Below are 12,000 nucleotides of genomic sequence, written 5' to 3'. Positions count from 1 at the left end.
CTGCCCAATTCTACAATTCACTTTTTTCACACCTGTGCCATCGAGCCTGTGACATAGCGCTCTGATATTCAGTGGGCCTCACACAATCCAAAAGTGTCCACTGTCCACAAGTGTCTGCAGAAATTCAAAATCTCCCTTATCCTGTAGTCACTTTTTTCACACCTGCTGCATCGAGCCTGTGACATAGCGCTCTGATATTCATTGGGCCTCACACAATCCAAAAGTGTCCAGTGTCTGCAGAAATTCAAAATCTCCCTTATCCTGTAGTCACTTTTTTCACACCTGTGCCATCGAGCCTGTGATATAGCGCTGTGATATTCAGTGGGCCTCACACAATCCAAGTGTCCAGTGTCCACAAGTGTCTGCAGAAATTTAAAATCTCCCTTATCCTGTAGTCACTTTTTTCACACCTGTGCCATCGAGCCTGTGACATAGCGCTGTGATATTCAGTGGGCCTCACACAATCCAAGTGTCCAGTGTCCACAAGTGTCTGCAGAAATTCAAAATCTCCCAGAAATTCAAAATCTCCCTTATCCTGTAGTCACTTTTTTCACACCTGTGCCATCGAGCCTGTGACATAGCACTGTGATATTCAGTGGGCCTCACACAATCCAAGTGTCCAGTGTCCACAAGTGTCTGCAGAAATTCAAAATCTCCCTTATCCTGTAGTCACTTTTTTCACACCTGTGCCATCGAGCCTGTGACATAGCGCTGTGATATTCAGTGGGCCTCACACAATCCAAGTGTCCAGTGTCCACAAGTGTCTGAAGAAATTCAATATCTCCCAGAAATTCAAAATCTCCCTTATCCTGTAGTCACTTTTTTCACACCTGTGCCATCGAGCCTGTGACATAGCACTGTGATATTCAGTGGACCTCACACAATCCAAGTGTCCAGTGTCCACAAGTGTCTGCAGAAATTCAAAATCTCCCTTATCCTGTAGTCACTTTTTTCACACCTGTGCCATCGAGCCTGTGACATAGCGCTGTGATATTCAGTGGGCCTCACACAATCCAAGTGTCCAGTGTCCACAAGTGTCTGCAGAAATTCAAAATCTCCCAGAAATTCAAAATCTCCCTTATCCTGTAGTCACTTTTTTCACACCTGTGCCATCGAGCCTGTGACATAGCACTGTGATATTCAGTGGGCCTCACACAATCCAAGTGTCCAGTGTCCACAAGTGTCTGCAGAAATTCAAAATCTCCCTTATCCTGTAGTCACTTTTTTCACACCTGTGCCATCGAGCCTGTGACATAGCGCTGTGATATTCAGTGGGCCTCACACAATCCAAGTGTCCAGTGTCCACAAGTGTCTGCAGAAATTCAAAATCTCCCAGAAATTCAAAATCTCCCTTATCCTGTAGTCACTTTTTTCACACCTGTGCCATCGAGCCTGTGACATAGCGCTGTGATATTCAGTGGGCCTCACACAATCCAAGTGTCCAGTGTCCACAAGTGTCTGCAGAAATTCAAAATCTCCCAGAAATTCAAAATCTCCCTTATCCTGTAGTCACTTTTTTCACACCTGTGCCATCGAGCCTGTGACATAGCGCTGTGATATTCAGTGGGCCTCACACAATCCAAGTGTCCAGTGTCCACAAGTGTCTGAAGAAATTCAATATCTCCCAGAAATTCAAAATCTACCTTATCCTGTAGTCACTTTTTTCACACCTGTGCCATCGAGCCTGTGACATAGCACTGTGATATTCAGTGGGCCTCACACAATCCAAGTGTCCAGTGTCCACAAGTGTCTGCAGAAATTCAAAATCTCCCTTATCCTGTAGTCACTTTTTTCACACCTGTGCCATCGAGCCTGTGACATAGCGCTGTGATATTCAGTGGGCCTCACACAATCCAAGTGTCCAGTGTCCACAAGTGTCTGCAGAAATTCAAAATCTCCCAGAAATTCAAAATCTCCCTTATCCTGTAGTCACTTTTTTCACACCTGTGCCATCGAGCCTGTGACATAGCGCTGTGATATTCAGTGGGCCTCACACAACCCAAGTGTCCAGTGTCTACAAGTGTCTGCAGAAAATCTAAATCTCCCCTGTCCTATAGACACCTTGTACTTTGTTTTACATTACTATATAGTTTGTAGGATTTTGTCTACATTTCTACCAAAAATGAGGAAGGCTGGTGGAAGAGGCCGTGGAATTGGGCGGGGGTTGGCAGCTGGTAATGATGGTGTTGGTGGTGGATCTGATGGTAGTGGCAAAAGCAAAATAGGACCGAATGCAGGAGGTGTTGAGCCTGCGTCATCGTCTGGCTCCATAAGGCTTCGCAGGCTTAGTTTTCTAGGAGTTGGCAAACCGCTTTTAACGCCAGAGCATCAGGAAAAAGTTTTGTCTTACATTGCTGACTCAGCCTCCAGCTCTATCGCCTCCTCTTCTGAAGTTGTAAAAAGTAAAAGCACTGAGTCGTCATTGGAGGCTCATGTTCATGAACCACACCTTTCCTTGTGTCCTTCACCACAACCAAGATTGAAGGATGAAGCAGGCCATACTACTGATTACTCCATGGAGCTGTTTTCACATACCATGCCTGGATTATCAAGTGAAATGGTGAATTACCCAGGCCAAGATGAATCTGACATGGAGTGCACTGATGCACAGCCGCTGATAGATGATTCTGCTGGTACATTCACTTAGAGCACTACATTGTCCTCGCAGTGTACAGAGCCAGATTCTGACCCTGATGAGACTCAGGTGCCCCTTCCCGCACACTATACCACCATACACGGTGACACAGAGGAAGGTGCACATGACATTGAAGAGGAGGTGATGGGTGACCCAGTTGTTGACCCAGATTGGCATCCATTGGGGGAAGAGGGTGCTGCTTCCAATAGCTCAGATGAGGAGCATCCACAGCAGACATCAACATCGCAACAGCTGTTATCTGGCAGGCCCGGAGCACTCCAAAGACAGGTTCCAAAAATCAAAAGAGTTGCTGGACAGCTTGTCCAGAGGGTCAAAACATCACAGCGTGCTAGGCCGCAAAATGTCTGCCAAAGTAGGAAGAGTGCAGTGTGGCACTTTTTTGAACAAAATCCTCATGATCAGGCCAAGGTTATCTGTAAGAAGTGCGCAAAGACCTTTAGCCGAGGGAAAAATCTGAAAAATTTGAATACCAGTTGCATGCTTAGACATTTAACCAGCATGCACTTGCAAGCGTGGACACAACACCAAACCTCAAGTGCCACATGTGCAACTGATCACAAAGAAGGTAGTCAGCAACGCTACATTGTTTCCCCCACTGTAAGCCCACCGGTTAGCACAGCAGCAAATGTTGAGGTGTCGTTGCAAGGCCACAGCAGTCAGGGAATCCCACTGTTATATCAACGAAATACTGAATCTAGGCCATCAGAAAGAACACCAACTCCATCACCATCATCAACCCTCTCTCAGTCCGCCCTGTCCACCGCTACTTCCACCATATGCAGCTCTCAAGTCCAGCTCACCCTCCCAGACACTATGAGTAGGTCAAGAAAGTACTCAGTCTCTCATCCGCGTACACTGGGTTTGAACGCCCACATTGCCAAACTAATCTCGTTTGAGATGATGCCCTATCGGTTGGTGGAAAGCGCAGCTTTCCGCGAACTCATGGCCTATGCAGTACCACGCTATGACCTACCCAGTCACCACTTCCTCTCTCGCAAAGCCATCCCAGCCCTCCACCATCATGTGAAAGACCGCATTGTCCATGCACTCAAGCAGTCAGTGAGTGGAAAGGTGCACCTCACAACTGATGCATGGTACAGTCGGCATGGCCAGGGCCATTACGTGTCCATCACTGCGCATTGGGTTAATGTGGTGGATGCAGGGTCCACAGGGGCCAGCGGTGGTGGGACAGTGCTGCCTAGCCCACGGTATAGGAAACAGTTGGCTGTAGGCGTTCCACCCTCCTCCTCCTCCTCCAGAAGCGAAAGCTCGTCCACAGAGCGCAGTCGTACGAGCACTCCATCTGCAGCTGCCAGTGTTGCACACAAGGTGTCCCCCTATCGAGCAGCTAGTGGAAAGTGTCAGCAGGCTGTGTTGCAGATGATGTGTTTGGGCGACAGACACACCGCCGAGGTGCTGGCCGAGTACTTGAAGCGACAAACTGAGTCATGGCTGGGCAGTGTACATCTTGAGGCAGGCAAGGTAGTTAGTGATAACGGCCGTAATTTTGTGGCAGCCATAGCCCTTTCAAAACTCAGCCACATACCTTGCTTGGCTCACACCTTGAACCTGGTGGTGCAGTGCTTCCTCAAAAATTATCCGGAGTTAACAGCCCTGCTCCATAAGGTGCGAAGACTGTGCGCGCACATCCGCCGGTCGCCTGTACACTCCGTTCGTATGCAGAAGCTGCAGCGATTGCTCCACCTTCCCAACCACCGCCTCATTATCGACATTGCAACAAGGTGGAACTCCACCCTGCACATGGTGGAGCGGCTGTGCGAGCAGAGGCAGGCCATAATGCATTTGTGGGAGGATACACGGCCAGGCACTTTGAGAGCAGACATGGAGTTGACAGGTGTGCAGTGGTCGAAGCTGAAAGACCTCTGTAAAGTCCTTCAGTGTTTTGAGGAATGCACACGGCTGGTAAGCGCAGACGACGCCATCCTAAGCATGAGCATCCCACTTATGCGTCTGCTCATGCAAACTTTGACGCACCTTAAGGAGCAGGCGTCTGCAGCCAATGTTGACGAGGAGGAAGAGGTGGAGGGAATCCTTGATGACATTCAGCCATTGTCTGCTCAGGGACCTCTCCTGGACGAGTTGGAGGAAGAAGAGGAGGAGGAGGATGATGATGGGGATGATTACTTAGGGGAGGAGGATGCATCTCGTGGGGCAAGTGAAAATGTTGGCGTGGCAAGGTCTGGTACAGGGTTTGTGCGTGACTGGAGGGATGTGGATTTGCCAGAAAGTGCTCCTCCAACCAGCACTCGCAGTGCATCATTGACACCGGGAACATTGGCCCACATGTCAGATTATGCCTTGCGGATCCTAAAAAGGGACCCCCGCATTGCCAAAATGATGAACGATGACGACTACTGGTTGGCCTGCATCCTGGATCCACGCTATAAAGGCAAATTACAAAACATCATGCCACAGGAGAACCTTGACCTAATATTGGCTAATAAACAAGCAACTCTGGTAAATCGGTTGCTTGAGGCATTCCCAGCACACAGCAGCGGTGATGGTTCTCACACGAGCCGTACGGGCCGGGGTCAGCTTGGCAGAGGTGTTCATGGTGCACACAGCAGAAGTGGCGTTGGAGACAGGGGTTTCATGACAATGTTGTGGACTGATTTTTCAAGTACCGCTCACACAACTGGTAATACAGCATCGATGGAAAGTGACAGGAGACAGCAGTTGTCAACTATGGTTACAAACTACTTTTCCTCCCATATCGATGTTCTCCCACACAGGTCATTCCCCTTTGACTATTGGGCTGCTAAACTGGACACCTGGCCTGAATTGGCACAATATGCCTTACAGGAGCTCGCTTGCCCAGCTGCAAGTGTGCTATCGGAAAGAGTCTTCAGTGCAGCTGGATCAATCCTGACAGAAAAAAGGACCCGTCTGTCAACCCAAAATGTGGATGATCTAACCTTCATTAAAATGAACCATGCATGGGTTTCCAAGGATTTTGTCCCACCTTCCCCTAACACATAGGGTGACAGAAAAATGGCTTGCTTTGGTCCACCTCTTCCTGGGACTTGACCTATTTCGCCTTTTGCATCAGCTGAATGTCCAACATCAACATATGCCACTTTCTAAAACTCCCTAACTGTGCTGCCTCCCCCCCCATGGCCGGGGTCACCACCTAGCGCATGACACCGTGCGAGTGCCATTGCCCTGGACAGGTGGGTAGGCCGACTCTTGGGTGCGGGCACTGGCACAGGGTCCCTCATAGTGCAGTCAAGTGTCTCTGACGGTGGTGGTGCACACTCGCCGTCAGACACACCGCCGTACTATGAGGGGCCCAGAGCCAGTACCGACGCCCACGAGTGGGCCCCCCTTGCTTGGGCAGGACCCCAGCATTTGCAATCTTTACCTCTCCCTGCTCCTCCGCTGTGTAGTCTGGGCCGTCAAATCCATACTGTGCCTGACACCGTCTGAGCCTGCCTCCTGATGTATAGACATATCTTTTGAATGTGTACGCTATCCATACATGTTATCCGGGGATACGGTACCCTTTCTCACCTTTGTGCAATCACTTGCAAGCCATACTGGGCCTTACACCGTCTGAGCCTGCCTCCTGATGTATAGACATATCTTTTGAATGTGTACGCTATCCATACATGTTATCCGGGGATACGGTACCCTTTCTCACCTTTGTGCAATCACGTGCAAGCCATACTGGGCCTAACACCGTCTGAGCCTGCCTCCTGATGTATAGACATATCTTTTGAATGTGTACAATATCCATACATGTTATCCGGGGATACGGTACCCTTTCTCACCTTTGTGCAATCACGTGTAACCCATACTGGGCGTGAGAACGGCTGGCGAGCTGTTAAGCAAGCTACAGCACCTGTGGTTTGCACACGGAAGTTTTTCATTTTTTTCAGGAATGACGGTTAGGCCTAATTCCGGAACTGCGGTTGACCTGCACTTACTGGGAAATCATCGTTCGCGAGTAATAATTGTAATCAGTGATCCCCATCACTAACGTTGTTCAGCGGGTTATCTGCACCTGTAAGCGACAAACGCTGGCCTTTTCAGTGTAGCGCACATGCAGCCATGGACATGTAAGGGCATGACACACCAGTTATTGGCCAATCTCATGTGCCAGAGCCTCACGTGTCCCTCTAGTAAGCCGGACTCGGACCGCGGGTCATGACGGAGTCTCGTTCGTTAACGGAATTAAGCTTGCAATGTGTGCATCTGTTCTGTAGCTGGCATGGTTGAGGTTGCCCGTGTTGAGTCAAATTACGCCATAGGCTCCACTCCTGGTGGTGCCCTTCTGGACATTCCTTTAAGGTTCAGCTTTGCAACCATACTGCCCACGTAAAACAAACACTTTGCCTTCATGAACGCTGTTTGGAGGGTCATGACTCGTGGGAATAACGCCGCCCAATCAGTTAACCTGCTAGAGAGATCCTTCGTTGCTCCCAAGCATGACATCACACTCCCTACGAGGAAGGTAATGCCACTGTGGCGACCGTACTCCTGGGGGCGACACAAGTGCACTGATGCCCAGCCACTGCTCGATGAATCTGCTGGTACATTGACCCAGACCACTACATTCCCCTCGCACGCTAGCCGGCCTGAATCTGACCCTGATGAAACTCAGGTTACCCTTCCCATATACAGTTCCATCTTACACGGTGACAAAGAGGAAGCTGCAGATGAAAGTGCAGGTTCGGCCCACCCGCCATCAGACACACCACCATACTATCAGGGGCCCTGTGCCAGTGCCGTCGCCAACGAGTGGGCCCCCCCTGCTTGCTCAGGATCACAGCACTTGCAAGGTTGAAATACTGTGCAGTGAGATGGAAGATGGGGACGACGAGGAGTCCTGACTAGTACAGGGATTCCCTAGCGAGGAGACTTATTTCATTGTTTTCAATGTTGGGACAGCAATTTTTGGGGAGCACTATACTCTGGAGAATGATAGATGGGGCCCACCATACACTGGAACATTCCAAAGGTGGACATCAGACACTGGAGCAGCATTTACAGGGCCCATTATACACTAGAGCATTAGAAATGGGGCCCATTATGTTTGGAGCATTATTTGGGCCCATAAGACAGTGGAGCTTCATCCATGGGGACCAACATATACTGTAGCATTATGTGGAGCTCATCATATACTGTTTCAAACATTATATGGGACCAATGATTCTGTATGGAGAAATAGATGGGCCTCGTCATGAGATGTAAAAAGTGAAGTATTTTTCATTGTACTATACCGCTATTTCTCTGCCATAACGGAGCATGATGAGTTGTGGTATTATGTGTTAAAGGGGCTCTCTTTCGCCCAGGGCACATGAAAACCTGGAGCCAGCCCTACCCCCCCACAACTTTAGCCAAATAACCCCCATTTTTCAGTGCGTAACTTGTATTATGAAATTAATTAAGGTTGACCAGCTTAAGTAAGAAGAATTGATGCTTTTGGCATTCAAATGAGCACTGTAGGTGTGTTTCCTGTCCTCCTCTCACTGCCGACTTTTATTCCCCATTGACTTACATTGGGTTTCGTGTTTCAGGACGACCCCGACTTTTCCCTATAATCGGCCGATCTTGCTCGACCCGACTTTTGGAAAAGTCGGGTTTCACGAAACGAAACTCGACCATAAAAAACCAAAAGTCGCTCAACTCTATTAATAACAGCTATTGTCCTCGCAGGGACTCTGCACAAACAAACATTTTAAAAGTGAACACGACTAATTCGGCAAGGGCTGGTTACTATAGGGCCGCGATATGGCCGACTACGGGTCCTTATTTCTTATAGTGTCACTTACCGTCCTGACATCCCTCGGCATCTCTGATGAGGCTGTTTTGGTGTCGCAGCCGCTGGGCCCAGCTGCTGAGGATCTGTCGTAGTCTTCGGGCGCCCAGCGCCCAGTAGTAGATGGGGCAAAACAGGCCCTGAGGAAGTTATTTGATGAGGTGACCCCCTGTAGAAACAGCAGAGTTCTGATCGTAAGCGAGTTCAATGAGACTCCAGTCTCCAAGCAGGGTTGTGTTGAAGTTCCCAGGAGAGGCGGTTGGCAGGCCACGTGCTCGGCCTGGGCCTAGGCGAAGGAGAAGGCCCCAACTGCCGACTGCAGCGGGGTGACGTCCACTGCTACCGATGATGAAGAGGCCGCAGCTGTGGGCTGAAGTGGGGTGGCAGCGGGAAGGCCGCAGCCGCGGGCTGGAGTGGAGCGGCAGCAGCTGCGAGGGGCGGCGGACCAGCCGCGACAGGCTGAAGTACAGCGGTAACAGTTGCGGTCCACCATGGGCAGGAAGAGACCCTGGATCGGAGTGAAGCGACAGTCTCTTGTTGGTAGGTACGGCGCCTACTCTCTGTAGTCCGCAGTCTCTCCTCCACCGATGGTCTCCTTTCTCGTCACAGTCTGTCACTCTGGCTCTCTCAGACTCCCACAGTCTCTTGCCTCCTGTCTGCTGTTCCGCCAACTGACTCCCCTGTGCGCTCCCTGTCCCTTTTATACTCGCCCCTCCCCTTGCTGTCCTGTCACTCTCAGCAGTCCACTCTCCTCCTTTGCTCCCCGGGTACTGTTTTTTAGGAACCCAGATGGCGATCCCCTTGGTTCCGGCCCGGACACTCTGCGGGGGTCCTCCTCCCTACATATGTACAGTATATGCTATAACTATTTGCTGCTTGATTGTCAACTATATATACGGTATATACACAGCTCTGTCAAAAATTGAGAGACCACTGCACAGTTTTGTAAAAATCAGGTTCAGTACATGTCTGACAGCCATTCCATTCCAATCTCAGTTGAATTCCGACCAGGTTACACCTCATTCTACTTAATGTGCTTCTGATTAGGTATCACTTGAACCAAATCTTATTTACCGAGGGAAAGTATAAAAAACCCTGCTGTGGTGTTCACAATCCTCTTGCAATAAGACAAGTTGGATGGTAAAACAAGTGCTAGTAATATCCCAAAAGTAATAGGAATGAAAAAATAACTTTTACCATGCCAAAGGAGTTGAAAAGAAAAGTTTTGAGTGAAGAAAAGAAGGGCTTAATTCTGGCTTTACTAGCAGAGGGATACAGTGAGCACCATGCTGCCTCCATCCTTAACATTTCTAAGGCGGCAGTCCATTACAAGGTCAAGCAGCAGACATTGGGGACACCAAAGCTACAGATTGGCAGAGGGCGAAAACGACTCTCCACTGACCATGATGACCGTCATCTTATTCGAATGTCACTCAGCAACCGCAGGATGACATCAAGTGACCTACAAAAGGAATGGAAAATGGCAGCTGGGGTGAAGTGCACGGCAAGAACAGTTCGTAACAGGCTCCTAAAGGCAGGGCTCAAGTCATGTAAAGCTAGAAAAAAGCCTTTCATCAATGAGAAGCAAAGGAGAGCCAGGCTGAAGTTAGCCAAAGACTGTAAGGATTGGACGATAGAGGACTGGAGTAAGGTAATCTTCTCTGGTGAGTCTAATTTTCAGCTTTCCCCATCACCCGGTCGTCTAATGGTTAGAAAGAAACCTGGAGAGGCGTACAAGCCACAGTGTCTTGCATCCACTGTGAAATTTGGTGGAGGATCGGTGACGATCTGCGGATGCTTCAGCAAAACTGGAATTGGGCAGGTTAATCTTTGCGAAGGATGTATGAATCAAGCCACAGGAAACAGTTGATTCCTTCTGCTCAGGCAATGTTCCCCAACTCTGAGGACTGTTTTTTCCAGCAGGACAATGCGCCATACCACACAGCTAGGTCAATCAATGTGTGGATGAAGGACCATCACATCAAATCCCTGTCATGGCCAGCCCAATCTCCAGACCTGATCCCCATTGAAAACCTCTGGAATGTAATCAGGAGGAAGATTGATAGTCACAAGCCTACAAACAAAGAAAGAATGACACATCTAAGCTGTGATTAAAAATCATGGTTATTCCACAAAATATTGATTTCTGAACTCTTCCTGAGTTAAAACATTAGTATTGTTGTTGCTAAATGATTATGAACTTGTTATCTTAGCATTATTTGAGATCTTCAAGCACTGCACTTTTTGATTTTTGACCATTTCCCATTTTCTGAAAATAAATACAAAATTTAGTGCTTGGAAATTGGAAGACATGTTGTCAGTAGGTTATAGAATAAAAGAGCAATTTACATTTTACTCAAAAATATACCTATAAAGAAAAAAATCTGCGGTGGTCTCTTAATTTTTGCCACAGCTGTATATATATATATATATATATATATATATATATATATATATAATCAAAGCAGGCGGTCAGTGCACGCTCGGCATCTCCTTATCATGTGAGAAGGACATTTATCTGGGAACAGGAGCGTGGAGATTTTGTGACATGGAAAAACTGAGGGGAAAAGGGCAAAGAATTTAGGGGAGAAGGGCAAAGAATTTAGTGGAAAATGCCAAGTTTTTAGCTATCCCTGACAATGGTTGCATGGATAGACGTCATCTATATATTATGGGAAGAATGTGGTTATGGAGAGAAGAGGAGAAGGAAACCTTGTAGCCATTAATGATTAATGTACCATATGACAGTCAAGTGAGAAAATATTAACTCTCCATTGTATCCTCTCTGTTAATATTGAAATTGTCACTTGTCGTAAAGCAATGATTATGGGCTCAGTTCCAGCGGTTGTCACTCTAGTGAAGACCCTTCAGATCTACACAGTACATACAGTATATCTACTTTATATAAAACACACGATTCGTGCTGTAGACGTAATCTGAGGACAAACGCAAAGAGACAACCGGATTTGTATCCTATACATGTATACCAAGTTTTATGCATTCTAAACTTGTATTCGCTGCGGCGCTCTGTGTGCTGTCATCCATTTCCCTTCTTCCCCCGCACAGCTTAGTACTTGTTCCATTTCATCAAATTGGATATAAACCTTACATTTGCATTTATTTTTTCCTTGGTAGTTTTGCTGAAGACGTTCTGAGACAGTGGAGGGTTGGGCAAAAGTCTAACAAGACAAACAAAAGACAATAAAGAAACTTTAGTTTCTTAAGCATCCTTTCTCCATTATTTCTAATCAATACAAATAGAATAATCAGACCTGGAGCTAAGTGTGTGGGTACCTGAAGGCGGTGAACGTCTCTCGCAGTCAAAGCTGTGGGAAAGCTTTGATTTTGTTTTTATTACATTCTCCCTTCTCCAATCCTACTTTATAGCTCATGCCCCTACTGCAGTCACCCCCCTCAGATTTTGCTTGTGACTCTCTTTGAAGCGCGTTAATATCTTATAGGATGTGAATTCTCACTCTATAATACTAATCTTTTGTTCATTTATTTTAGTTTTAAACTGCCTTCCATCATGCCCCCCATACCGCTATCTACATTCATGCTC

Source organism: Dendrobates tinctorius, unplaced genomic scaffold, assembly GCF_039654945.1.
Source record: "Dendrobates tinctorius isolate UK_male_01 unplaced genomic scaffold, ASM3965494v1 ptg000038l, whole genome shotgun sequence".
NCBI classification, from domain to species: domain Eukaryota; kingdom Metazoa; phylum Chordata; class Amphibia; order Anura; family Dendrobatidae; genus Dendrobates; species Dendrobates tinctorius.
The sequence above is the reverse complement of the archived record's forward strand: the minus strand, read 5'-3'. Positions refer to the sequence as shown.